Here is a 27,788-nt window from a genome sequence, read left to right as displayed (position 1 = left end):
TGCCAGCAACTTGGCTGGTATCCACCAGTCTGGTAAGAGAACAGAAAGTTCTAATTCTAAACACCAATTCATCTTTCCCCTAATCATCTTAAAATTTTAATCAGCTCGTCTGAAGCTGCAAGTAAACTAAGGCAAAGAGACCAAAGTCAGTCCAAGTGCTAGAGACTCTGTGAACATATCCACACTTCTATCCCAACATGGGGAAAAAAAAACAAAATACCAACCAATGAAACAACAACAAAAAAAAACCACTACACACACAAAACACAAAAAAACCCCACCCATACAAAACCCCAAACCCACCATGAAAACCCAAAAATCTGTTGTCTACATCATGAAGCAAGAACAAAGCTTATCAAGTTAACTGAGCTGTACAAGTACCTGGTAATTCATAAAAATAAAAATTTCAAGCTTGGCACCAGATATGCAATGGTGACGCTTTTGCTCAGATCCATATTTTACTTCTTAGTTGTGAAAACCCTTCAGAATACACAAATTTCAATTGTATAGTTTTACAATTTTAACTTTATAACAAATGTAATTTTACATCCATTATAGTCATCAGCAGCATGAAGCTGACTAGAAAAGTTTGCAAGTCCAGTTTTAAAAGAACCGCTAATCAAAAAAAGATACTGCCATGGCCACATAAAAATGAGCTCTGCTTTTTTGAAAGGCTTCAGACAAGACAGAAGAAAGGGATTTTTAGCAGTATAATTTCTTTTTCTCTCACTTTATTTCATTCAAAACAAGTAGCATTTATACCCTTGAATGGAGCAGATTAAAAGTTAATGGCTAACTTCTGGAAAATTCTAAGGTGTCTGGGAAGATACCAGGCTCTACACAGTCTCTTCCTAACAGTATGGAAGGCAAAAGAGTAAGACTAGTCTGGAAGGTTAGGACTCCTGAACAGTTGTAAACTCAGCACAGACTCTCAATTTCACATTCAGGGATAATGCTTTTCTACACATTCCGGCAGTTTTATCTGACAGAGATTTGAAAGGAAAGGAACTTGTCTTACTCTTGCAGTCCTGTCCTTGTTTCTGTCTTATTTTCCCCTTTCATTTCCACATCATCCAGAGTTCATCCACTCCAACTATTAAAAAAAGGAAAAAAAATACTTTGTTTCTCAAAAAAAAAGATTAATCTAGAAAACACCAAAGTTTGTTTGTTATGTTTGTTTTTAAAAAGTGGCTTTCTGGGATGCAAGCCCACATCAGTATTATTCAATATATCCATCAATGATTTGGATGAGGGAATAGAGTGTGCTATCAGCAAGTTTGCTGATGACACCAAGCTGGGAGGAGTGGCTGACACGCCAGAAAGCTGTGCTGCCATCCAGCAAGACCTGGACAGGCTGGAGAGTTGGGCGGGGAAAAATTTAATGAACTATAACAAGGGCAAGTGTAGAGTCTGGCATCTGGGTAGGAACTACCCCAGGTTCCGGTATAAATTGCGGAATGACTTTAACTAGAGAGCAGCATAGGGGGAAGGGACCTGGGGGGCCTGGTGGACAGCAGGATGACCATGAGCCAGCACTGTGCCCTTGTGGCCAGGAAGGCCAATGGCATCCTGGGGTGTATTAGAAGGGGGTGGTCCAGAGAGGTTCTCCTTCCCCTCTACTCTGCCCTGGTGAGACCACCTCTGGAATATTGTGTCCAGTTCTGGGCCCCTCAGTTCAAGAAAGACAGGGAACTGCTGGAGAGAGTCCAGTGCAGGGTAACAAAGATGATTAAGGGAGTGGAGCATCTCCCTTATGAGGAAAGGCTGAGGGAGCTGGGTCTCTTCAGCTTGGAGAAGAGGAGACTGAGGGGTGACCTCATTAATATTTACAAATACATAAAGGGTGAGCAACACGAGGATTGAGCCAGGCTCTTCTCAGTAGCAACCAACAGTAGGACAAGGGGTAATGGGTCCAAACTGGAACACAAGAGGTTCCACTTAAATTTGAGAAGAAACTTCTTCTCAGTGAGGGTGACAGAACACTGGAACAGGCTGCCCAGGGGGGTTGTGGAGTCTCCTACTCTGGAGACATTCAAAACCCACCTGGACACATTCTTGCGTAGCCTCATCTAAGTGCTCCTGCTCCGGCAGGGGGATGGGGCTAGATGATCTTTTGAGGTCCCTTCCAATCCCTAACATTCTGTGATTGCTGGGTCATGTTGAGCTTTTTATCAACCAAATCCCCAAGTCCTTCTCTTCAAGGTTGTTCTCAATCCATCCTCTGCCCACCCTGCATTTGTGCTTGCGATTGGCCCAACCCACATGAAGGAACTTGCACTACGACTTGTTGAACTCAGTGAGGCTCGCATAGGCCTGCCTGTCAAGGTCCCTTTGGGTGGCATACCTTGACTCCAGCATGTTGACCGCACCACACAGCTTACTGTTGTCAGCAAGTTTGCTGAGGGTGCACTCAATCCCACTGTCTGCATCACCAACAAAGATGTTAAACAGTGCCAGTCCCAACACCAGCCCCTGAGAGATGCCACTTATCACTGGTCTTGGCTTGGACACTGAGCTATTGACTACAACTCTTTGAGTGCAACCATCCAGCCAATTCCATATCTTCTGAGTGGCCTATCCATCAAATCCAGCTTTTCAAATACAGCAGTTTCTGCCTTCTTTTGCACACTTTTCACATACAGCATATTTCTTTCTGCTCAAGAGCTTCAATTACAATGTTTCATTACAGACAATACCACTTTGAAATGCTCATACTACTTCAATCCAGAAAATAAACATTATCAGCACATTAAAACATTTCACATATCAACTAAAGCATACCAGGTAAAAATTATTATACATGTCACAGCCTAAATCCATATCAAACTGAAAAGTATAAGTCACAGAAAATTATTTCTTTCTGAAATTTAAAGGTATTTTTGAGCTAGAAAATGACTGGATAAAGCAATCAGCCACAGGTTTCTCTTCAGTGAAGTAAAAGTGGAGTTGTTCCGATGGGGGCAAACATTTTTGGTTACTTTAAGGATCTGGGGAAAATGTACATGCAAGAGTTCATTCAAAGAGGTCACCTTTTGAGAACAGCAGGCTTAAAGATATAGTGTCATAAACAAACGTATGATTAAAAGATATATACAAATATCAATCAGAACAGTTTTGTGCATTGCTGTACTTTATTTTACCCAAAATATCCTGAAAAAAATTACTTATAATCACAAACTACCCTTTTCTCATTTTACCACACTTAAAAACTTTTTCAACTACACTTGCAACTAGCACAGTAGGACAAGACTTCAAGGTAGTATCAAATGCAACTCTCTCACTCTCCTCAGGCATGACAAGCAACACCTTGTCCTGTAGCCACCAAAATGGTGAAGTCTCTTATGGTCAACTTCCATTCCTTAGCAATTGGATCAGCTGAGGGGTGGGTAGATGGAAGGAGGCTAATGAGCAAAGAAAAAAAAAATCCACCTGCTCCTTGAAAGTACATCAACCATTTTCAAAGCACTTTCACCACCAATTAATAAAAAAGATAAAATGCATGACCACTATCAGGCAGTTACGTATGAAAGAGAAAGTCTCATGTCCTATTTCCCACAGAAAGAGATGCAAGCAGAGTGAAAGGTCTGAAGCAACTGGACCAGTAGTCATGGAGTCAGATAACCAAGCAGCCAAGTACCATGAGCTCCAACTTCCCTCCTGTTCTCTAATCATTAGCCAAGCAACAACAGGGCAACTTCTACTCTCTTCTCATTTACCTTGAGTGATTGACCATGAGAATAATCTCAGTCTATTTCATGAACTTTGAGATTTCCCAGTAATCCTCATACTATTCTCTCCTATTCAAGGGGCAAAAAGGCTAGTGTCACACACAACAGAGGTGTCACTGGTAAAAGTGAAAGCTGACTCTGGCAAAAATATAAATTCCTTTTTTGTCTTTATCAGGGGCTTGACTTGTTTACTCATAATGTTTCAATGACAGTAAGGTTGGGTATTTCAGCCACTCCTTAAAATGCAGTTCCAGAACAATTCAATACTGTTACTGTCATTCCACCTGCTCCCAGGCATGCATTCCCCCTCTCCCTCCTGTGATCTAAGCCAATGCCAGCACTCATCTGATTGTGCAGCAAGCCACTTCATGGAACAAAACCAGTAGAAATTAAAAAAAAAAAAAAAAGTAGTGTTAATTTTCTGCTAGTTTAGCTTTTAGTCAGGTGAATACCAGTATGAACACAGACAAAGAAGTGGAGCCAGCTTAATACTGGTTTACAAATCATACCCTTACATTTTCCCAAGGGCAGTCTTGGAGGAGGAGGGGAAAAAAACAAAGGTTATGCTCAACAGTAAAAGAGACTTTTCTGATTTTACATTACCTTAGCACTAGAGTAAATATTTAGGAAGTTAAACATCTAGTCCAACTATACAAAGCTGTCTCTGGCAGCTGTTACAAACAACAATGTAGGCCAGTAGGGTAAGAGGAAGGAAGATACAAGTTCTACAGAAGCAACACAAAAAGGGTTAATAACAGCAAACCACTTCCTTGAGTTGTGAGCAGCTAATTGTAAACAACTGTGTTAAAAAAGGGCACCTGAAGTGAGAGCAGGAGAAGTCGTTGGTAGGATTGGTATGACATGTCCGAGAAGGAGGCTACTATCAAGAGGTACAGAAGAAAGATATTCAACTATTTAATGCAGTATCATAAAGAAACAAATGGCCACAGAAGTCCCCTTTTCCGCCCATCCGCTTCTCTTGCAGGGGAACAGAGGCCCTTGGATAGGAAGGCTGCACATATTAGGAAGAAGCTGGCCTGCCATAGTTTTGGGCTAACAGAGCTTGACTTAGATACAAAGTGCGGTTATCTTCACCTGTGAAACTACACTGGCAGAAGGTCCTAGAAAAGAAGAATGCAACTTGTTCTCCAGCCTTCTGTAAGTCAAAGAAAGATACAATCACTGCACTTCCTGCTCCATAAGGGTCTAACACTAATCTTTTTTCCTGCACTTTACTCCACACAGGATTCAGGGAGAGGAGAGTAACAAGGGACAGGGGAGAGGAAAGCTGGGAAGAGCAGAAATTCCTCCAGCGTTCAAGGCTTCCCAATACGTATTCTTTCCTGCTCTTATAACCTTTAAATGATGGCCACTAATAATTTTACGAGTTAACCTACCATCTACCTTTTCTACTTTAAACAATATCTCCTTACAAAGGTTCTGACATCAGGTATAGCTTAACAAGACAGCTAGATAGTCAAAAGGAAAAAATTAAAAATAACCTGCTCTGAAAAAGGCAGATGAGGAAAGTGATAGAGGGAAGTTGAGAAAAGAATAGACACCTCATAGCAGAAATACAAAAAGTACACAGAAGTAAGAACAGTTAAGCCTTAGTGTTTAAGTTTATTCTTCTAACCACAGATGTAGCCAGATATCAGTTTTTTTCAGGAAACTAAAGAGAGTGCAGAGATCCAATTTTATAAAAACAAGTAATTTAGAGCTCCATAGATGAAAAGTAACTCTGCTAGTCTGGATAGCTCTTCACAACTTAGGTGTACTAATACATTTCTTGCATTTGCAAAGATAAGAGGCCTGTTAATAGAAGTAGAGCAACTTTGGAAAGATAAGATGAACAATGTCATGTAGATAAGTGGCAGAGGATTCGTAACTATTATACTCAGCTGCATACTTCTGAAGGATTCCATTTTGCACCTGTTATAATTTTCTAATGCTTGTCCTGTAAAAATACTAAGCTGTGGGTTACAGTCAGGCATAATTTAAAAATGCAGATGTGGACTTTTCACAGGAGCTGGCATGAACAAAGGTACAAAAGACCACTTGTGCTCTAATTTTGTCATAAATGCACGGGTTTTTTCCCATAAATAAATAGCGAAGTATTATTCCTCCCACTTACATATAGTTTCATTCTCACAATAGGTTCAGAAAGGATGACGAAGTAGTGACAAATAAATTTTTAAGTTCAGAAGGCAAACAAAGTTGCACTGCTAGGTTTCTCTTAAATCAATTTAAAATCCTAGTCAATGCACGTACATCAGAAAGCCCAAGAAGCTGTACTGCAATAGCAAGATGTGAAATGAGAAAGTGTTTTTGAAATCAGTGAATTTTGACAGCCTGAGCAGTCACTGCAGGCATTCTGCAACATTCATTGACATGACAGCATAAGGTGATGACTTGCCCTTATCACAAACAGGCAGCAGCCTGAAGTCATACAGATGAAGATGAAATACTGTTTTGCTCTAAGTCTCATAAAAACTTCAAAGCAAATGAAAACTTTTTTATTTAACAAAATCTCATGCTAGTATAACACTGGATATTTCCCTAACTAAAGTATTTTTTTCACTATGAACTATATTATGTTAAGTTGCAAGTCTCAAGATCTCATTTGAGTTGGCAAGAATTTCCCTACTCATTGATGGGGAGTGGAAAAAACATTCCGGAGAGTTGCCATGGGCTCTACACTGAAGAAACGCAAGCTACAGTTTGGCCTGTTCTTTTGGCCAGTTTCAACAGGAAGGAAGCCTGTAGCTCCATCAACTCTGCTAATACCATTAGGTGGTACTTCGACTTTAAGATACTCTCTGTCACAAGGGATTTACTTGGAACTAAAATCCACAACAAAAATTTAAGCAAAACCAATATAATAATCACAACCAAGAAACAAGAAAGAAGTAGTGTCAAACTTCAGCACATCAGTAAGGCTTCAACACTTGTGTTTTATATAGCATTTTGTACACAGATGGACACTTAGAATAAGCTTTAGCTTGGAAAAGTCGTTTGTGCCAACCTGAAATCTGAACGTGCAGGCTAGGCTGGCAGCTACTGTTATGTTCCACAATCCACGCAAAATCTGCAATTTAAAGAAATAGGACACCTGCACACAAATTTTAATTTGCTCTTTTTTAAACTAAACTTTATATTCACTAATATGGCTGAATAGCACATAATAATTTAATTCATTTACCAGTTTCCTCTCATAACCATTAAAAGTTACAAAAGTCTCTAACTCTAGGCCAGCTCAAACAATACGCCCCTGTAGTACCCTGATGAAACAGGAATATCTCTACAAAACATCTGTTTTGCTATCCCATTTTAACCACATCTTTCCTCAAATGTTGAGAAGTGTTGCACGTCTTTTCTAAATTATTCTCTTAATCTTTCTCTCTTTCCATAGTTTGGATACCTCATTGCAGTTATGCTTATCTATTAGCCTCACTTTCACTAGTTTCAAGGAGACGCGAACTTCCTATTCCATTGCAAAACTGGACTACAACATTCAAATACTAAACACCTTAGGAAAACCTAGCCATTCTTATTGACAAAGAGACAACTGCTAGGATTCTTAGAGGAACCATCACTTAAAGCTCACTGATTAAAACATGCCTGCTGAAAGCATTTAAGACTCCTTGATTATCTCCATGAGACAGGAGGAAGGTTCCTGTTACCACTGTTAACCCAGGTAGGCCACTCATGAAGATTTCACACAGTGGCAGTATCCACTGCTGAGGTGAAGTCAGTTCAACTAGTTCCTGTCCTACTTTCTGAAGGGCTAGCTGCCATTTGTATTATTTTGGAGATTCAGTTGGTGACCCTCTAAACAGCTGCAGTGCCACAGATTGGCAGAGATGACTTCTTCCTGCTTGTCTATCATAGCCCTGCTCTTAGATCTACGGTTTCACAAGAGGCTTTCTTCATCAACAACACCAGCTTCATAAACTCATCTCTTCTTCTACTATTTTGCCACACCTCAGTTGTGCAGAAGAACCTATTTGTGAGATCATATTATAAACCACATCAGTGAACTAAGGGGAAAGGATGGTAAATCCATATACTGTCACTGCTGCAGTGCAAAACATCCCCTCAGTGTTAAGTTATAGGAAACTACTGAACTGATCTAACAGCTCCTCAGCATCAAGGCATTGGTCTCACTCCGAGAGATCACCTAAGGCGGTTAAATAGCAATCAACTTTTTCTGGTTAGTTTTCTAACCCCTAGTACATACAGAGATCTGGCTTACAGACGGATGAGACGAGTAACAGAGACCAGCTGCTTTTGTCAGTGAGAAAAATCTTCCCTCTTCAGTCACAGCAAACTATCAGACTGGCCCCTGATGCTCACAAATGCTTGCATTCCTTTTTTTTTTTTTTTGCTTTAAATCTGCTATCTCAAAACTGTTTTGTTATACTACTCTAGGAGTATTTGATTCACATAGAAATGCTGACAGAGGAGGTTAAAGCATTCCTTTCATGGCAGCACAGGCATATTTTATATCAATAAACCAAAACTACTCAGCCAAGCTAAGGTGGAAGATAACACCATTTTGCATGTATAACCACAGCTGCACTAGCAAACTCTGCATGCGTACAGCTACATTATGGAAGGACAAGATTTTCATGCACCCAAAACAATGCAGCCATGTTGGTACCACTTGCAGCTTTGACAAAACCTACATCACCATCACAAGAAGAGTGAAGATAACAGATTATCGTACTGATTTTTTTTTTTCCCCCTTGGCAATATGTGTATGAAAGCACTACTGGGAGAATCGATATTTTTCCTTTCAGTCTGGAAACCACAGGGGTTTTCAATCCCAGGTAGGGGAAGAAAAAAAAAAAAACACACACACAAAAAAAACCATACCTCCTACTAGAAACAAGAGGCTGGAGAGAACAGAAATTTCCACAATCTGAACGACCATTCTCTCCCACTGCTTACAATTTATTTTATCCTCCTTCACCAGATACTGTGGAACAGGAATCCAAAAAGTGTTGTACTTCTTCAGGCGTCAGAAGGGAAGATCAAAATATGCTTCTTGTGGAGAAGCAAGAACTAATTCTTCAGCAACCTCTTTTACATATAGCTAAGTCCTAGCTCAGATACACAACAAAATTATACTACTTAAAAGTTTGCTAGTTGACAAATTGCTCCTTGTATTGAATCCATTTTACAAAAAAATGTTCTCATTCTGACTGAAGTCCTGACTATAAACATCATAGATTTGATCCACTGTCACAACCTTCAACAGGATTCCCAGCTTTGATACACCTACCCATACCCTAAGTAGCTACCAATGAATACAAGCTGATGATGATCTAACTCAAGTAATTTGATAATTCTTGTATGAATCATTCACATAAATCTTAAAATTTGTGTGTCAAAACAGTTAAATGAATTACAGCTATTAAAGACAGGGTTTTTTTGTTTGGTTGGTTTTTGTTGTTGTTGGGGTTGGGGTTTTTTTTTTATTTTTTTTTTTTTTAGATTGGCACAGTTTAAAATTACTGAAGAACAGGCATAATAGATGAAAGGTAAGACAAATACTTAGCAAAATGCCTCTTCTAATCCAATATATGCATCTTGGTAAACAAGGTTTGTTATTCATGGTACTGCCAACTCTTCTGGGACTGACTTATTTAATAAATATTTATAATGTGCCTTGCACAAAAGGGTCTGATCCAAGTCAAGCTCTCCAGCCAATACCAAAGGATAAATAAAATATAAAATCTTATTCCCATTTACCAAAGACAAATCAGTATTTTTTAAAAAAGCAATAAGACACCAAAATTTTTAACTGAATCAACTTCATAAGCCAATGTGAAACATACTGTTTTGTACTTATCAACCTAAAATGCCTTTTTAAGCATACTTATGCTAAGCCCCTGGAGATTCCCCATTCCCAGGCTCAAATCTGTTAAAGAAGGCTGTCTGAGAAAGATAATGTACCATTCCCCTTCAAAAATCAAATGTTTGTCCAACAAATGTAAAGTAGCAGTTTGAATCAGTTGAATTAATAGAAGGAAATCCAAATACAGAACCCATGATACTCTATTTTTCTCTCATTCTCTCAGGGAAACCTAAATGGAGCAGGAACAAACCCAGCAACTGGTACTCTGAAGAGGAAATAGAATGAAAAAGAAATGACAAGTGCTGAACTAGTCTCTTAAGAAGGAAGAAAACTTTCCAAGAAGAAAGACTAGAACAAAAAAAGAATGCCAGAGAAGTATAAACAAGAGGGCACTAAGGTTTCAATTGTATAGATCATATATTGCCTAGGCAAGGGCCTGGATGCCTTCCCGTGTAACCTCATTTAGGTGTTCCTGCTCCGGCAGGGGGGATGGACTAGATGATCTTTTGAGGTCCCTTCCAATCCCTAACATTCTCTGATTCTGTGTGAAGAAAGGATATGAATGAACAGATCTCCTTTTCTAGCTCACCTACAAATACAATAGGATATCAGTAAAAAGGTGGTTGGAGGAGATTAATTCCACGTGGACCAGATTTTTAAAGACTCGAGAAAAAACAAACAGAAAAAAAAAAAAAGCTAAAAAAACCAGGAGAGCACTGTAAAAACTGATACGTAGCCCAGCATGGGTACAGGAGGTAGAGACTCTTCTTAAAGATGTAAACACAACATGAATTGACAAAGGATGAAATTACATGTTCATGTTTTCCACCTGGGAAAATCTGGCTTAAGACTCATGTGCAAAAATACTTGTCTGCATTTCTAACCTTCATTATGAAGTAGAAATCAATCCCCCCCAGCTCAGGAAACAGATTATTTATCTGGATGTACACATTAGTCACAGCTTCTGAGGCATCAGATCAATAACAAGTACTAATGTCTTGTAGGGTGGCTAGATTCTGAAACTTACTGTGTCTTGTTTTTACAGCAGGTTAAACTAACTAAAAAAATATTCTGAGAACATATTGATAAATAGATGGATCAACAAAAGGTATATTTACACACATACAATGCAATTTCCTTCAAAAATGCATTCTAAAGCCCTAGCTTTGACAGCCTAAGAATTTTCCTAAGAAATACTCCCTAAACATACTTATACTTGATCTTTTGAGAAGTCACCTATGAAAATATCTGACAATAGCAAAATATCTTCTTGATCAATACAGACAAAACTAAGAGTTCGCTGTTAAGAGTATTTCACATCTGCCAGTGATTTCTTTTCCATTTCTACCAGCATTATCTACAAAACAGAGGTATGCCAGACAAATACTTACATCAAGATTCAATTAACTATGCAAAATCTTTAGTCTGTGATAAATCTTTAATAAAAACCAAATAATTTCAGGCTTATTAAAACAATTTGATACTATGATGGCTCATCCTCACAGATAAGTCTATTAGATCTGGAAATAATTAAATATAACATTGCACATGACAGCACACAAAGACACGACTAAATTATACTATTAGCATGAGACAAACATCTAAGTCACTTTAGGTGCAGAAACCATTAACTATATACAATGTAATTATAAAATAATGCTTTAGATAAAGTATTTTGAGAATAACATTTATTTCTTACACAGCTTAAGTGACTCCTCCGTTACTTGCAAGCATTCTTGTCATGAGCTGCTATGTGCACTGCATCAGTCTAGGTGTCAGAGCAATCAGGCTCACACAGGCACACATGCAGGCACAGCAGCAGAGACTGTGTGTGTATGCAACAGTAGCACCAAACATCTAATGGCCACCTCACCCTAAGAGGTCCTGTCAGAGGAGTCAAAAGAATGCCAGTGATACAACACAATCTTAGCAGCCCAGCAGGCTGTTCAGCTACCTTACATCTCACCTTTTTTTTTTTTCCCCACAACCTTCATCTCCTTAAGAACCTATTGTAACATAATTTTTGTTCAGTAAACCAAAACGGGCAGCTGCTGCTAACCTTCCTCTTAAAGGCATCATCCTATAAATAGCAGAACTAACAAAGCCCCATTTCCCATAGATTTGCACTCTGCCTCAGACATGCCCCAGTGTTCTAAGTAGTCACATTCCACCTCTATCCCAGATGACTATTATCTTACCCCTCTTCTCTTCCAAGCACTAGCCACAATAGACTTAACCTCTCATGTCCTCTAACTACTGACTGAAGAAAAGAGTACTGCGCTTCATATCTAGTTCTTACCCCGCAGACAACTGTTTGCCAGCTAACTGGCAGGCTAAATACAGGTAACTGCTAAATTCATGCAAAACTTTCCCCTAAAGAGGGGATCTTGTTCAATGAAGCCATCAATTTTAACAAAGTTTGTTACATATTATTAAAACATAAAAATCTTTCAGACTTTGACCCTTGGCTAATTTCTTTGCTGATATTAGCTGATGAGCTCAAGTTATTGATATAGAGAATTAAAGAAAACAAAATTGCTCAAGATTTGTGTCTCTTAAAAAGGGAAATAAAAGACTGTTTATATACTACACAGACATAAAATCCAACAGCAACCCTATTACTTCAAAAAAGATACACAGAAAACAGATGCATCTCAACATCTTATCCATGTGAGAACAGTTGATTCCGAACTAAATTGCAAAAAAAAATTTTCTAGCATATCCAATTAACTAAGGTTTCTTTAAGAAACTGCATTTACATGTCCTCTTTGTCCTTTTAATAAGTATTTGCATCCTTCAACCATTCTAAAGTAGGTGTAAAAGTCTCAAAATTTGTGAGAACTGGCAGCTTTGTAGAAAAAAGAAACTCTTAATTCATGCCTTCAATGAGGGGAAAAGCAGGTGGCACTCTGCCTTCCCCACTGGCAGCCTCAGTAGACCAACCAGCCAGCACCACATAGCACCAAATCTGATTAATTCTGGAAAAAACTAGATACTCAATATTTGAGTGTTTATCCCACTTAAGAAAATCATCTAAGTAATGAGCGGATATAATGGCTTTGTCCCCTTTTATGTAAATTCTAGCAAGCCTAACAATATCTTGACAAGAGGTGTACAGTTTTTTTGTTGTTTTTTAGATTTTCAAAAGCTCGTATATGAAACCTACATAAATGTATGAGGTCTTTTTCCTACCGCTGCGTGTTCCTTAGTTAAAGCTTTTCTGACCACTAAAGAGAGAACAATATTTACATCCATTCTGAAACACTTATTTTCGAATAATGGAAAAATTAAAACCGGCTGATAGTGCAACTAAGATGTGAATGAGTTTTAAACCATTCATCATTACAGACAGTGAACTTTGACCTTCATCTGTGCTCAGAATAGGAAAGAGCTATACATTCTCCATATTGCTACAAAAATTTATTACATGTAGCATTTTTCTAAGAATATAATGCATATTTTAAACAAAATAATATTTTCTTGTAAAATTATGTGGCCAGATACTAACCGAAACATATTTATTAATAGCACACTACCATAACTCATGTCTAACTTCTTGCCACCAAAAAAACCCGTAACACATTTAAAAAATATTAATGATTTCACTACACCTTAACTGCACCTATGGCAACAAGAACATCATGAGTGATGCTGTTCACTCAACAACAGAAATGTTTGAACATTAGCATACCAAATACAAACAACACAGCTCTTTCATCTTCAATTATGTCAAGCTATTTCACTTGGTTTCACTAGAAACCAGATTACTGCCAATTAAGGAATACCAAAATCCAAAGATAGCATAACATAAAGCTAGAAAGAACTCAGCAAACATCTGCATACTATCAGGAATACTTTCTTGCATGAGAGTTGAGCTTGCTGATCAGTTCAACTAAAATGATTTTACTATAATGAGGAAAAAGGCCTAAAAAAACTTCTGTCAGTGACAGCATTAATATTATGACAGTGATTTTTGGTAAGCATTCTCAAGAGCAGGTGAAACTGAAACAACTGTTATACTGGAACCTCTGCCTACAATTACGAGTTTATAAAAATATTATCCAACTGTGAATCTGACAGCTTTCTTGCTCTCACAGTTGCATTTAAACATGTGGAATCCAATCCAGATGAGTTTGCTAAGCACGGCTCAAGATGGTTTAGAATATCCACCAGCATTTCTCCTGTTCGAAATAGAAAGCATATATTTTTCCAGTTGAGATAACCTACTATGCAATTACAGAGAAAAAACCCAGCTTGAATCATTGTATACATTAGTGGGGAAAAAAGTTAACTTTCATTTCAATCATTTAAATATTTGAGTTTTGAGTATAGCTTTAAAAAAAACTCCAGTTCTGAATCACTGGAATTTTTGTTCTATTTCCTGTAAAAGCACCAACAGCAACATTTTTCAGCATTCCGCTTGCAGCAGTTCAGAAAGGATCAGCCTGATCCCTCAGTCCTAAATTTATCGTCATTTAATAAATCTGAGGTCACATCTGACCAACTTATTTCTTTCAGTGTTTCCGGCCATGGAGATCATAAGGAGGCAGCACCTGGAATAGAATGAAGAGTTTCAAAGTGCACTCTCACAAAGAAGTAGTTTGCCAAAAGGTCATTAACCTCTCTAGCAAAAAAAAACCTGAGAATAATCTCCTCAACAGATGACAGGTTTAATGCTACAAGTCTTGAAAAGCATATCAGTTATCTATAAAGCCAAAGACCATTGCAAAACAACACAGGACCTCAGCCTTCAAAGCAATGCCATGGTGAGAACAACCACTATCTTCTTCCACCCCGTCACTGCTGGAAAAGAGAAGTTTCTACCATGACACTCTCATGAGAAGAATGCACCTTTTCAAGAATTCTGTTTTTAAATCAGCAAATTTAAATGAAGAGAGAAGAACCCTTTGACTTCTCTTGATGTTGAGAGAGAAAAGGGTTTATGCTTCACAAAGTCTTCGAAAGCTGGCGTAAGCAAGGGTAGCATAGCAAGAAAATGGCACTGCCTTCACATGTAACGATAGGGATGATGTTTTATCATACATCTCTCAGAAACAAAACTGGGATGACCCAAACCAAGTATCTCCTCCAACAGCCTTTCTCCCCTTTGCTGGCTCTCCTGTGAAGCAACATGAAAAAATACACACAGGTTTCCTCAGTTTTTAAAAGAAATAGAGTGCCAGCTCAGCATCCATCCTGCAGCAGTGCAGGCCAAGGTATTACCTACAGATGAGCATCCATGAGTTTAACATATGGGTAACAGCCACAAGTGACTGAAACTTCGGTCTGAATTGAAGAGCAGAACTTACTGAAGCTGATGACAAGTGCCTCCTAATTTGTCAGTGGGACTTCCCTCATGCTGAAAGCAGATATCAGAATTCTGAGGTTTGAGAAAACCTAATTACAATAATATAGATAAAGAATAAATAATTGAAAAATGTGCACAAAACACAAATGCCTGGTTATCTGGTAAATCACTAGCTAAGCTGAAAATTATTCCTGATTTCAGCAAATTGTGGCCAATCATGAATATAGTGCTATTACTACACAGTCACTAGCCCTCCTATACTGTAATACATGTGCAGTACCATTTTGGTGGCTAAAGTTCTGATACGAAACAATTTGAGCAACATATGATAATTACTCTGTATTTAATGTATGTCTCAAACATCTACATAAGTCAGAGCAGTGAAAATTATATGCAACACCTATTTTCAGCATTCTACAGACGAACTTCAGAAACAGCTTTATTCAGTCTATATCAAATACCCCAAACTTATTATGACTAGAAAAACACACCTGAAACCTCCTCCTTGCTAAGAAATATTCCTTCAGAATTCCATTTTAAAGTATGTACTTACTATGACTCATACAGAAACATCTACTGGTAGAAACCAGGGTCTAAAAGCTATGAGGTACAGTACAGAGAACACAAGGTCCCTGCCCTGAAGGCCTTGCTACATCTAACAGAACTGAGCATTCAGGCTTTTAATACAAGCTTTTCAATGAATGAGACGAAGTACTACACACCTCTGCATAGCATTCCCAGGTCTCTCAGAGGGACAAAACAGAAAAAGTAAAAAAGAAACCATATGCATCTCCTCTCTTTGAAATCCCTCTTATCAGAACCATTTCAAGAATTCCTACTCAACAACTAAACTGACTTGAATAATGGAAACTAACGTCCCGAGTACATTCTACATGGAATCGAGCCCAGCCAGCCCCCGCAAAGGCACCAGGCACCAAAACACCGCACCTCTGACACCCTGTTACTCATCCCCAAATGGCGGTGTCTCACCCGGCGCACTCACACCTGTCACCTGCTGGGCGCTCGGCCAGGCCCCCGCCCCCGGCGAGCCGAGCCCGCGGCCAGGCTGCTTCCGCTGCTCCCCGAACCGCCGCAGCCCCCGCCGCGGGGCAGGCCGGGGCCGGGGCCGCCGCCACGCACCCCCGGATCCCTCCCCGCGCGGGAGAAGCTTCAGCGGCTGGCGAAGGAAAATAAGTTTCCATCTTTCGCTGGACGCCCCGCTGCGCGGCGGCTTCTCGTCCCGTCCCTGCCCTCCCTTCCCCACCCCGTCGGGGAGGCTGACTCCCACCCCCACCCCGCCCCACCACACCGGGATGAGCGGGGTGCCGGGGGCTGCTCCCTCCCGGTGCACAGGCCTCCCCTGCCCTCGCCCTGGCAGATCCCAGGGCGAGGAGCAGGGCTACGGCAGCGCCTCGGGCTCCCGGCCCCTCTGAGGCCTGCGGACCAAGCCGGGCCATCCCTCTGCGCTTCTCCCTGCAGCCCCCCGGCGATGGGACCCATCCCGCCAGGAAACCAGCCCAGGAAGCCACCAGGCCCGCCTCAGCGGGGTCAGCCTTACCGTGCTGCTGCTGCTGCTGCTGCTTCTCCTCCTCCTCCTCCGCCTCCTCCTCCTCCTCCGCCGCCTCCCCCACCACGGCAGCAGCCGCCACTACCGCCGCCACCAGCGCCGCCTCCGCCCGGCAGGGGGGACCCCGCCGACCCGCTCCGCAGCCTCCCGCCGCCGCCGTTCCGATCCGGGGGGGGAGGAGAAGGAGGAGGAGGAAGAGGAGGGGGGGTCCGTGCTGCCGCCGCGGGCGGAAGAAGCGGCGAGGCCGGGGTTGGGTGGGTAGGTAGGTGGGTGGGTGCCTGCGGCGCCGCTCCCGTCCTCAGCTGGAACCGCTCCGGCTGCGCGTCGCTCCCGGCCCCCCCCTCCCCCTGCTCGCTGCGCTCCAAATCAAAATAGTGTCACAATATGGCGGCGGCGGCGGCCCAGCATCGCGAGACCGGGCCCCGAGTGCTAACGGGATGCGGCACGCGCCAATGGGCGCCGGGCGGTTGGGGCGGTGTGGAGGGAGGAGGGGGGGGGGGGGGTGTTTGCTGCGGGGGCGGGGTCTCCGCCGGCACCGCCCCCAGGGTGGGGCGTGGGGGGAGGGGGCTGCGGCGCTCGGGGTTCGCGCGGAGGGGTCAGCCGCCTCGCCGCCACGCGAGGGTGGACGACCCGTGCCGCCCGCCCCGTCCCTCGCGGCACGCGCGCGGAGCGCGTGGGGTACCGGCCACCGCGTGGGTGATAGGGGACCCTTCCCGCCCCTCGGGCTGCGGGGCCGCCAGCGAGACCCGACCCCGCGCTGCCACTCTCTGTAGCGGCCCTCTCTTCCCTCGCCTCTTCTTGCCCCAGCGGCTGCCGCCCCCCCTCCCCCCCTTTGCTGTGGCCACTGCTCCGGCGGGCGCGGCGCCAGGGGAGGGAGGCGGTGTCGGGGATGGGTAGGTGGGCCGCCCGCCTGAGAAAGGGGAGGCTGGCGGGAAACGGAGAAGGGTTTAAGAGAGCTGAGGGAGGAAGGGCAGCTACAGGCTGCGTAGCATCTGCTGGGGAAAAAGAAACTAGGAATGGCTCTACTAGTTTTAAAAAAACCCACCCCTATATCTGAAACAGTTGTTCTGAAAGGGAACAAGCGCCTTCTGTCAGAAATGGTGCTGTCTCTAAATTTTTTCATGCTTTGTACACAGTATGTGATTTCCATCATCCCTCTGAGGCATAATTCAGCGTGATTCCAACATGCCGATGGGAGAGAAGGGACCAGTTTTCTGGCTGGTGGAGCCCTCTTGCCCCTCAGCTCGGCAGCCACCAACACCTGCTGAAGGGAGCCCCGAACCGCTATGCAGCACCAGCCAGGCCCTGATTGGCAGGAGGGGAGCCTTGCCATGCCTGGGCGCAGGAGGCCCCATAGCTCATAAGGTGCAGACCTGTCCTTCTCAGACAGGAAGACAGGCATCCTTGATTTTACTGGGACGTTCAAGTCAGCCTTTTTATTTCATCATTCATAAAGTTGCACCTTAAATGAAAAGGCAACTTTCAGCTGAATTTGTAAAATCATCTAGTAAGTCAGTTGGTTTTTGGGAGTGTGATACCTTACACCACTTACTCTTTCTTACTCTTCCTGTATTTCCTTTCTTCCTGCATCTCCTGGATCCTGCAGTGAGCAGGTGCTGCTTACGCTAACAATGGACAATCCATCCATTCTTGGGTAATCCTACTTCACAAAATACAGTCAGAAACAGAAATAGTTTAAAAGTAATCGTTATCACCTGCAGTGGAAGGATAATGGCCCGAGACCCTGCAACCTAGAAGGGGGCCTAGCGGGGAAAGGGATGTGCTGGGGCTTTCAGATTTCCCCATACAACAGTGATCCTGTGCAGAAATCAACAGAGATTTTTTCTTCCCCACCTTAACTCCCAGAGGCACCAGTGATTTCCAGCGTGCTCCAGTGTCTGAAAGGAACTACAAAACTGCCAGACCATAGTCATCTCAGACCTTAAAAGCTGCACAATCCATTGCAACAGTGTGATGAGAGGCCACACTTTGTTCACCAGCTGTCAGACTGGCCAATTGACAATCATAAGATAAAATGACATAAACTAATAAAAAACTAAGATGTGCTAGGCAAGAACTAATTTATTTGTGACAATTTAGGCTAAGTATTCTGTTACAAGAAATAAAGTTGACTTTGGCATTGCGACAATGGATTTTTTCAGAAATGATTGAAAATATGTCTTCCAAATGAAAGTGTTAACAAGTGAAAAAAGCCCTTTCAACTGCATTTAGTTAAAATTGTCAAACAGCGAGAATCCCAGGGTAAGCAACTGCACAGACTGGCTTTGCTTGGAGTTGGCAGAGAGAGAGAGAGAACATGACACCACCAGGTCTAACAGTGGGTTCTTATGTTGGGAGGAGAAAAAAAAAAATAAAGAAAGAAAAAAGAGAAAAAGGAAGATAGGTTTTTCCCTGCATAAAATGTGGAAATATAGGTGTGTATATACATTCCAGTAATAATCAGTTGTTTTCATAAGCTACAGCAGTCTGCAGTTTTTTTGTACATCAGCAGCATGGCACATGAAGCATGTCCAAAGTGTATTACTTAGCCTGTATTGATTCAAGGCTATACAGGGCTGAAAATCTGACAAGATTTTTTTGTTAATTGTAAATAAAATAGTATTTTCCTAAACTCAGCCAGAAACAGATATAGTCCCTTACAGAAATGAGCAATGGGGCATCTAGAAAGAAGATGCAATGGAAAAATCGGGTCACAGAGAGCTGTACTGGGGTTGTTCCACTGTAATTGCTTAGATGCATTAATCAAACCTTTCTCTTTTGTGACCCACGCTGTAGGCAGTTGATGATATGCCTGCTCATCCACTCAAGCATGCTGCTGTTCAACTCCTCCAGCACAACTGTTCTAAACTTTGCTAAGCCATATCTGACCTTTCAGACAGATAGGATAGTATACTTACATGACTACGTTTTGTGCACTAGAAACTGAGTTTATTTTGCTAAGTTTAATACCAAGTTAAATATTTGACCCTTTTGCCTACAGTTGCTAAAACAGGGATTTGCCACAGGAAAGTGCAAGACTGTCTCTCGCTGCTCCATCAGCACTATTTACTGCAATGCTTGAGCACTGGGACCATGTGAGTGAGCTGCACCCTCCTTCCCCTTCCCTCCCAGACTCCCCACACTGTGTCTGAGCCCATTGGTAAAGCTGCTCTTCTTTCCTCTATAGCACTACTTGTGAATAATTTTTTAACACCTTTCCAAAATCAAAAAATGATGTATTTAAGAAAATCGTTGTGTACCAAGATTCAGAACAAAACTCTTTTTCCTGTGCATCTGTAACAAGAACTTAGAGGATGCATCTAATATTACAATGTGGGTGTAACTCTTACCGTGATGCAAATCAAGGCTTCAGTCACCAGTGAGGCAGAGGGACCTGCCTGCCCAGCGGTCCAGTCTGTTCAGAGCCTTACTTCTTTCCCTGCGGATTTTAGATATTACCATTTTTTTTGGCCATACAAGGAATGTGTTCATGTTTTTAAAACCTTCATCAAACTGTTTATGTTCTTCACTGCTAGAAAGTGAAATTATAAATAGGATTGGGGAATTATTCTAAACATATTGTACAGGAAAAGTGTTTCTGCAAAGTACAGTCAATGCTGTCAGCTTGGTATTGACGTTTCTAATGCTAAAATTTCCTGAGAATGCTGTTTAGAAAAGGTAAGAGAACAAAGCCAGTTAAAAACAATCCACAACAACTGGCATAATTGTTTCTGAAATTGAGTTTAAACTTAGTTTTCTACAGTGGAAAATGGTGATATTGGCAGCTTTAAAAACACCAGTTTTCCCTTGAACATTTATCTGGCCATTTCTTTTTCATTATTTAGGCAAAAAGTCTCTCAGTCTTTAGGTTGACAAAAATAGAGGTAGCATTCACTGGCCAAAGGGCAGTCCTTGGAAGCTCCCAGTCTGAGGTTACATCCACAGCTTCTCCTGTAAAAAAAAAAAAAAAAAAGGAATTTGAATTAATACCATGACAAGGAAATACGAACTTCACCTTATTTCACAAGACTCATGTATTGTACTTTTTCTGTGCTGTCCGGAAGTTATCAGTTGTGTGCCACAGTGCAATGATTTGCCCAGCCTGTTGTAGACAAGTGGATATTGCTGGATTTCGAAGCAAATTCAACTGCAGAGCCTCAGCATACAGCCAAAGCTGGGATCAATACACAGCACAGCTTTGCTCAAGTGAAGGTTCACAGCACTTGTCTCCCCCACCCTCCTATAGTGCTTATACTATGTAATAGCTTTTAAAAGCCCATTTTTGTTTCCAGCATAGGAGTAGTCCAGCTATTAATGTTTATTTGGAGGTATGTGTCGGAAACTGTAGCGTCAAAATTCTAGTTTACCATCTTTTCCTCCTGTTTTAAATGTCAGCATAATTCTATGTCTGTTTTAAAAAACAAACCCAAACCACTATTCTTTAATCAGAAACATCAGTTCTAGGAGCTCAGAATTTATGAACAACCCTAAAATAACAAACAAGTGCAATCATTCAAGTAGAAGAAAATGTTTTGGTAAAGAAACGGGTTTCAGGTCAAACAATTCAAAGAGTATAGTGAACTCTGGTTCCTTAGATTGCACATGTGTGCAGTTATGAAAAGCTGTTGTGCCCTGACGTTTTACTTTTCAGTCCACAGTACACAAACAGCTTTGCTATCACTGTTGAGGCTTCCCTGGTTTTCCAGGTTGCTTCCTTCCTTTCTTTAAGATAGCACCAGCTTTTTCACTTTCTAAGAGCTCATCTATTTAGGCATAGAGAGCAAACATGACATTTGAGATAAGGATACAATTAAGAGGTGCCTTACTGGTTCATGAGTTCCAGCAGCCTTGCAGGATTTGGGTAGGGCCTTTGCATAAGGGAAATCCATTGAGAGAAACAGTCAACCCTGGCATTTCAATTTTAAAAGCATAGTGAGCTCTGTTACAGTGGAATGTTACTGTAGGCTATTTATTAACCCAACAAACTGAAATGATATTGATCATAAGTGTCTTAGAAGAATGTTTACACCTTGAAGGAAAAGATCTTAGCCTAGCCAAAGCAATTCTGAAGTCTTTTAAATAATTGTTTTAAAACTGGGAAAGACTGCCATATTAAATCACTCTTTTGACTGAGTCAGAAAAAGTACATTGTTGATAGCATCAACAATTCACAGATATTTCAGTGCTCTGAATAACAGAATTAAAAATGTATGAATAAAAGTTTATAGATGTTCACATGACGTACAGTTGAGTCAATACCTACTAGGGAGACAAATTTAGTATTATTTAATGCTACCATATGCCTCTTTTATGAAAATATTTTATAACTCAGTGACATAAAATATAGAAAGCCAAGATGATTTGAGGCTCAAAGATAATTCCAAAGAAATACTGGTTATGTTTCTTCCCAAATCCACTGTTTCCTATGCTTTGTGGGAAATTCAGTGGAAAGTAATGATAAAAATAAATTTCTGCCTTTCTTGAGAATTATGTAATACTGGTACTTATTCACTGCATGTCATTAGGGTCTTGATTCAGCAAAACACTTCATCTTCTGCTAAAGCCCATCGTTATTCAGGGTACCTTTCAACCACTTGCTTAAACTTTACGCCACGTTGGAATCTGAGGCAAAGAATGGGTTTAAGTGTTATTCTGGACAGGTATAACTTGCTGATTTGAGACAGGAAACCTACCTTGAAGTCCAAACAAATGACTTTCCTGTTCCAGATTCAAATCAGGCATGAATGTTTTCATAGTAAAAACCCTTGCAGAACGTCTTACAGCTCTTTCATTTTCCAGCTACTGATTTTAACCTCTTCTGTCTCATTGACTTCAGCCAAATCCCTTTCCTTTACACACTTTGTAAATGTGAGACTGAGTGCAAACTGCTATATACTTAATCTGATTATATTAATATATGGTAACACACAAGGTGCAATAATTATAGCATATTTAAATTACCCCAAATGCCAAGGGGGTTATTGGTAGGTGGCTAGTATATTTTAAAAATTACCCAAAGTACTCTCTAAACCTAAATGGTTCATGGTTTTAGATTTCTCCATCATCTTCTGGCCTTCTGCCGCACTGCTGTAATTACCTTAATTCCTCATCCAATAATAAAACTCTGAACAAATCCTGTGCCTGCTATTAAGTAAAATTAAACCTTAGTGCAGATTCTCCACATTCTTTCTTCAGCCGTGGTGCTTGACAACTTGCATGGTACAAATGAAACACACAAAGCCTTTAAGCCACCCCATTTTTTTCAAATATATAACTCTGAGCTTTCTAATGTTTATATATACATATATGTGTGTGTGTGTGTGTACATGAAAAATGTTCAATTTTGGTGAAAAGCAGTACCAGATTCTCCATTTCTGCAGAAAACTCACCAGTGTAACAAAAGAGAATCAGTCATGTAAGCTTATATACACACTGTACCGGTTTGTTTCCTCCTGGATCTCATGCAAGCCCTTGTAAGGAGAGGCAGCTCAGCTTCCAGGTCCACCCTGCCCTAGGTCTGTCTGAGGTTGCCAGCAGGAGTGAAAACTGCAGGAATACATTTCACTATGAAACCAACTATCCTCTAGCTATTGCATCAAAATCACCATGTTCCTGTTCTACCTCTGTGACTTTAAAGTTCCAAATTGAGCTCTCACCTCTCAAGCTTTTACTTATCTGTGGGAAAAGACCACTTCTCTGTACCCACAGTTTTAAAATGTTTCAGTATCACAGAGCAAAATTTAAAGAAATATTGAACTTCTAACACATCAGTTCATCATCCCGTCACCAAACTGAAATGCAAGCTCAATACAGCTAGGAAAACCAGTACAGAAAATAAGGAGGTCATTCATGAAAACAATCAGCTAGTATCTCGGCCATTTTCAGCTACTACAATGTCACGTAGAGGTGGAAGATGAAATGGTGGGAACTTTGTTGGGGGTTGCATAATGTATGTATTTAAAGAAATGCATTAATGTCCAAAATTTTAGTGTTTACTTGTTGGTATATTTTTCTTCTCAAGATTTTTGGATAAATAACAACAAACCTTAAAAACTCATGAAAGTCTATTCTTCCATGACGAGGGTGCCAATTCTGCAAAATACATACAATCTTTAAGAAAACTCAGAAACTATAGCTCCAGCTAAGCCATACACAAGTTCGTGCTTAAATTAGGCATAGCAACAGTTCTGTTGGCTTTATTCACATGCTTAAAATTAAGCATATGTTTTAACACTTCACTGGATTAGGGCCCATGTCAGCAAAATAAATTTCTTGGGAAGAAGTAATAAAAACGTAGCTTGCAGTGAGGGACAGCAGAGCCATTCACAGCTACAGAAGCTTTAAAACACTAGCTGGTATTTATGTATTTAAAGAAGAAATCAGGCGTTAAACAAAACATTTATTTGAGATAGCTATCTAATTAGTCTGCTACAGAAGCACCTTCATTTTTCTTAATTTGATGAAGAACATTTTTTGCATCCTTGCATCCCTGAAAGCAAATTAAACTACCCATCAAGGAAAAAAAAATGTTTTGCAAGTACAAGCTTCAAAAGCAATTTTTCCCACTGTTTAGTAACAGCCTGGCTGTTCCAGAGGTACCATTGCATTCCCTGGAGAAGAGGACAGACAGGAGGCCATGCTTTTTAAACACTAAGTTTCATTACACACACGCACCTGAATTTGCTTATTCAAATGATTTACACAACAAGTCATATAATTGCTTATATAAATATAAATAAAGGCCAGCTAACTAATTATCTTGTATGCATTGTGCACTGATGTGTATTTATTTTTAAGGCTAAGAACCTCTCTAAATATTTGGTATTGTAGTCTAGTCTTTAAAGACAACTTACATCATTTGCAAAAGCAGAATGGATACAATTCTACTAGACTGTGTCTATGTTCATTTTATTTTTTCCAGCAAAAACTTTCTGTTGCTAACAACAGTGCAGCAAAGTATGAACTCTAGTGTAGATACAGCTCTTTTGGTGTTTTAAGTGCAGTGCTATCTGGCCCTGTTCAGAACAGATCTGTCTTGTATATGGAGACAGCAGTGGTCGCAGCAGCTTGCTCCGCAAATGCACTTTGGCTCTTCCCAGTAGCAGTGGAGCTGTACCAACGGGCAGTCCTCTCACTAATACCCTTACAGAGAAAATGTGTGAAACTCTTTCGCAACAACCGCTTCATTTATTGCTTTAGCATTACTTCACACCTGAATCACCAAGCAACGTATGTGCATTGTATTTTCTATGTTTTCCAAAGGAAAGTCCTCCATTCACAAGACATGATCATTCCTCTTCCAGTTAGTTTTTTCTCCCATCTTTAGCAGCCCTCTCCTTGTTGCCCGTTTTCTGAAGGGGACAAGCTTGCCGAGCATACAGCCTGCAGGTGCTTGTGCTCGCCACTTGTTGCCAGGCACAGCTTGGAGCCCAGGGAACAGTTTCAGAGATGGCCAGGATGACAGTTCAGATTCACCAACAGTTGACTCAGTGCTGTGTTTTTAAATAGCTGCAGTAATGGAACCATAAAAAAAATCCCATCAGGTTGAGGTCTCCAGTTTGAGAGCTTTTTCCTAATGTACCACATATTTTAAAGCTTAATCATCAGCCGTTCTCCAAGCAAAACTCCTACCCGTTTCAGTTAATCTTTGTCAGAATCAGTCCCAGTGCTGGGTAACAGGCTGCAGTTAAAGTACAAATTAGAAACAAGTTTCTAATCACAGAAATGACATTCTGAAATAGTCTTCCAACAGCAATGGGGAGTGAAAACAGTTTCAAAATGGAATAAAAACCCATTATTGCAGCTTCATGTAACCAAGTTCAATGAACCATTGAGGTTTCAGCCAGTTCAATTTCCTAGCTACCAAAATCCAATACCTGGTAGTCATCTGAAATTTATATATGCATTGAACTGTTACCAATTAAAATAATTGTCAGTGAGTATTTATTTTAGTGACACCATCACCCTGAGAAAACCAGAAGATTCATACTACTGTTAGTAACTATTTGTTGTATAATAAGCCATTTGTAAGCTCACTTGTAAATACCTGATGCCCAATAGCATAAACAGACTTTGGTTTTAATTTGGAGAGTTTCAGTTTTATTTTTAGGAGTAATATTTCTATTCAGAAATCTTGCAACAGTATTTTGCACAAATTTTTGTTCCAAACAATGAAGACCTACAAAGGCAATGCATATATTAAATTACAAAAGCACCTGTGCATTCCCAAGGCAGTAGATATTCAAGTAGTAAGTGTGTTTCAAGTATGATTAGTGCTCTTAGGAATTTTGGGGTTGCAAATCAGTATTTTATATTCTAAACTAGCTTCTACCCATCAGTTTACATAGGAGAGAAAAACCCTCAAAATAACATACAACAAAGGACCCAGAAAAGAAAGTCAGGTTTTGGTTATTATTCTGATTATAGTTTTCCTAACTATAACAGATGTGGAAAACAACAAAGACACATTGGTAAGCTGGTGCATCTGAGACTCATGAGGTACCTGTGTAAAGAACAAGTAACACAGCAGTCTGCACAAGAGGAGGGCAGAGGTGATTTTTAAAGTGTGTAAGTCAAGATGCCCTCAATAACCATTTTCCTTTTGGCTGCTCATCTGTGATAAATCATTAATTTAGTGTATCCAACTTTTAGTTTAAGGATGTACAAGCCATTCATTTTGAGTCACAATTCCATGTACTTTAATTTACAGCCTTTATTTATCATACCTGCAGCATAAGTAAATTTGTAGTTTGCAGCTTAGATAATGCAGCTTCAAAAAAAGAATTACATAGACCATGTGACTGTGTAATTGGGCAATATAACTACAAGCACTTTCTGTTTCTTTTAGAGGTACAATGAGTTATACAGGAAAATTACATATAAGTAGTCACCCTTGAAGCAATGTAGCGATGAAAAAACAGTACCTGGTATCATTTCAGAATGGAATCAAATAGAAATGTAAAAGGGAGGGGAAAAGAGTTGCAGTACAGTGTGTAATTTTCAGCTGAAATTAAAGGATATGCTGTCATAAATGATGAAATCAAATAATAGTGTACAATATTAAAAGACAATGTGTTGCAATAAAGGAGTTGGCTTGCAGATAGTACACCTACATTTCTTATAAGGTGTTTCATATTGCAGTTGTCTCACTAAAATGAAGAACTCTTCCATGGATATCTTGGGGCCAACATTGCCTTTTATTCATATAGATCTGTAACAATTCCTAGAAATTGCTCTAACCATCTTATGATAGAGAAACAATAAAAAGTGGATAATTTTGAAGCAGAAATAATTTGACCCAACTTTTAAGAAAAAATATGCCTATTACTTTGGGAAGTACTTTTAGCAGTATTGTGGTGATACCACTTAAGGCACTGAAATTAGGTTGAAAATAGCTATTGAAATATAGGAGAGTTGCAGTATCCATATCAGTTTACGTCTTCTAGAGATAATCCAGTGCCCTGCCTTTAAATATACAGATCAGATAATCAGAGCGTTCAAATACACACTTAAAACCTTTTGCTGAGCACAGCTCCAGTGTCGCTGTAATGTAGCTAGCAGAGATAGATACTTTCTGTTCTGGTTACCTGGCCAAGCATTAAATTAATACAGCTTTTAATATTTCTACTTAAGGAAAAGATCAGTAGTTAAAAATAACTTGTTTAACAAATCAGTTATGTATTTTAAAAGGTCTCATTTCTGCGATTTTGGTACAAATAATAAATACAGACCACAAAGTATGTGGTCCTGTGAGCATTAATTCCCAGTTTAGTACTAGCTAGGAGAGCATTTCAAACGTAAATCTGAAGGCTTTGGGTCACTGACCTTGTGGAGCTGGCTAGTGTAGCCTGTAGTGAGCTCCTGTGTTTGTGGTGCAACTCCAGGTAGCATTAAGCAAAATTGTTCAGAGCATCATGTGTTCAGAGCAGCGATGTGTGCTACATCAAATTTGTCTGTGTATGCAGTAACTTTCCCATCTGGCTCATAACAACCTGTGCAAAAGTTGTGGGAGGAACACCAGGCTGCAGAAGGTACCAGACAGCCGTTTGTGGCACGTAGCTACAGCCCCAGCTGGTTCTGCAGCCCTCCTGGAGACAGAGCCCTTAGTGATCAAGGTGATTGCATGAGCAGTGTTCTCTCATGTCACCACTCAACACACAGTACCTGGGCCATGGTGGCAACATGTGCCTTAAAGACATTCTGCTTAAGAGTGTGTGAACAACAGATACTGCAAGCAGGACGATTTGTCTTTTAATCACATCACATAATGCAGGGCAGTTGTTTGCATGTGCAAGAACTGTTTGTATTACTACCCTGGCAAAG

The 27,788-nt window shown here is 40.5% G+C and overlaps 1 protein-coding gene across 2 annotated transcripts in view; it reads right to left on the bottom strand.

Moving 5' to 3' along the window:
• TAB2 (TGF-beta activated kinase 1 (MAP3K7) binding protein 2) overlaps positions 1–16,917 on the bottom strand; it is a 63,164-nt gene extending 46,247 nt beyond the window's left edge. Inside the window, exon 1 of one of the 2 annotated variants that reach the window (XM_065834438.2) lies at positions 16,458–16,917. The gene's annotated coding sequence lies outside the window, so the exon portion shown is untranslated. Of the gene's footprint in view, positions 1–1,018; positions 1,094–16,457 lie in introns of those variants that run through there. The other variant, XM_071806413.1, reaches the window with a different exon arrangement.
• Positions 16,918–27,788: the final 10,871 nt, after the last annotated feature.

The sequence above is a fragment of the Patagioenas fasciata genome, chromosome 3 (genome assembly GCF_037038585.1).
Source record: "Patagioenas fasciata isolate bPatFas1 chromosome 3, bPatFas1.hap1, whole genome shotgun sequence".
Classification (NCBI taxonomy): domain Eukaryota; kingdom Metazoa; phylum Chordata; class Aves; order Columbiformes; family Columbidae; genus Patagioenas; species Patagioenas fasciata.
The sequence above is the reverse complement of the archived record's forward strand: the minus strand, read 5'-3'. Positions and strand labels throughout refer to the sequence as shown.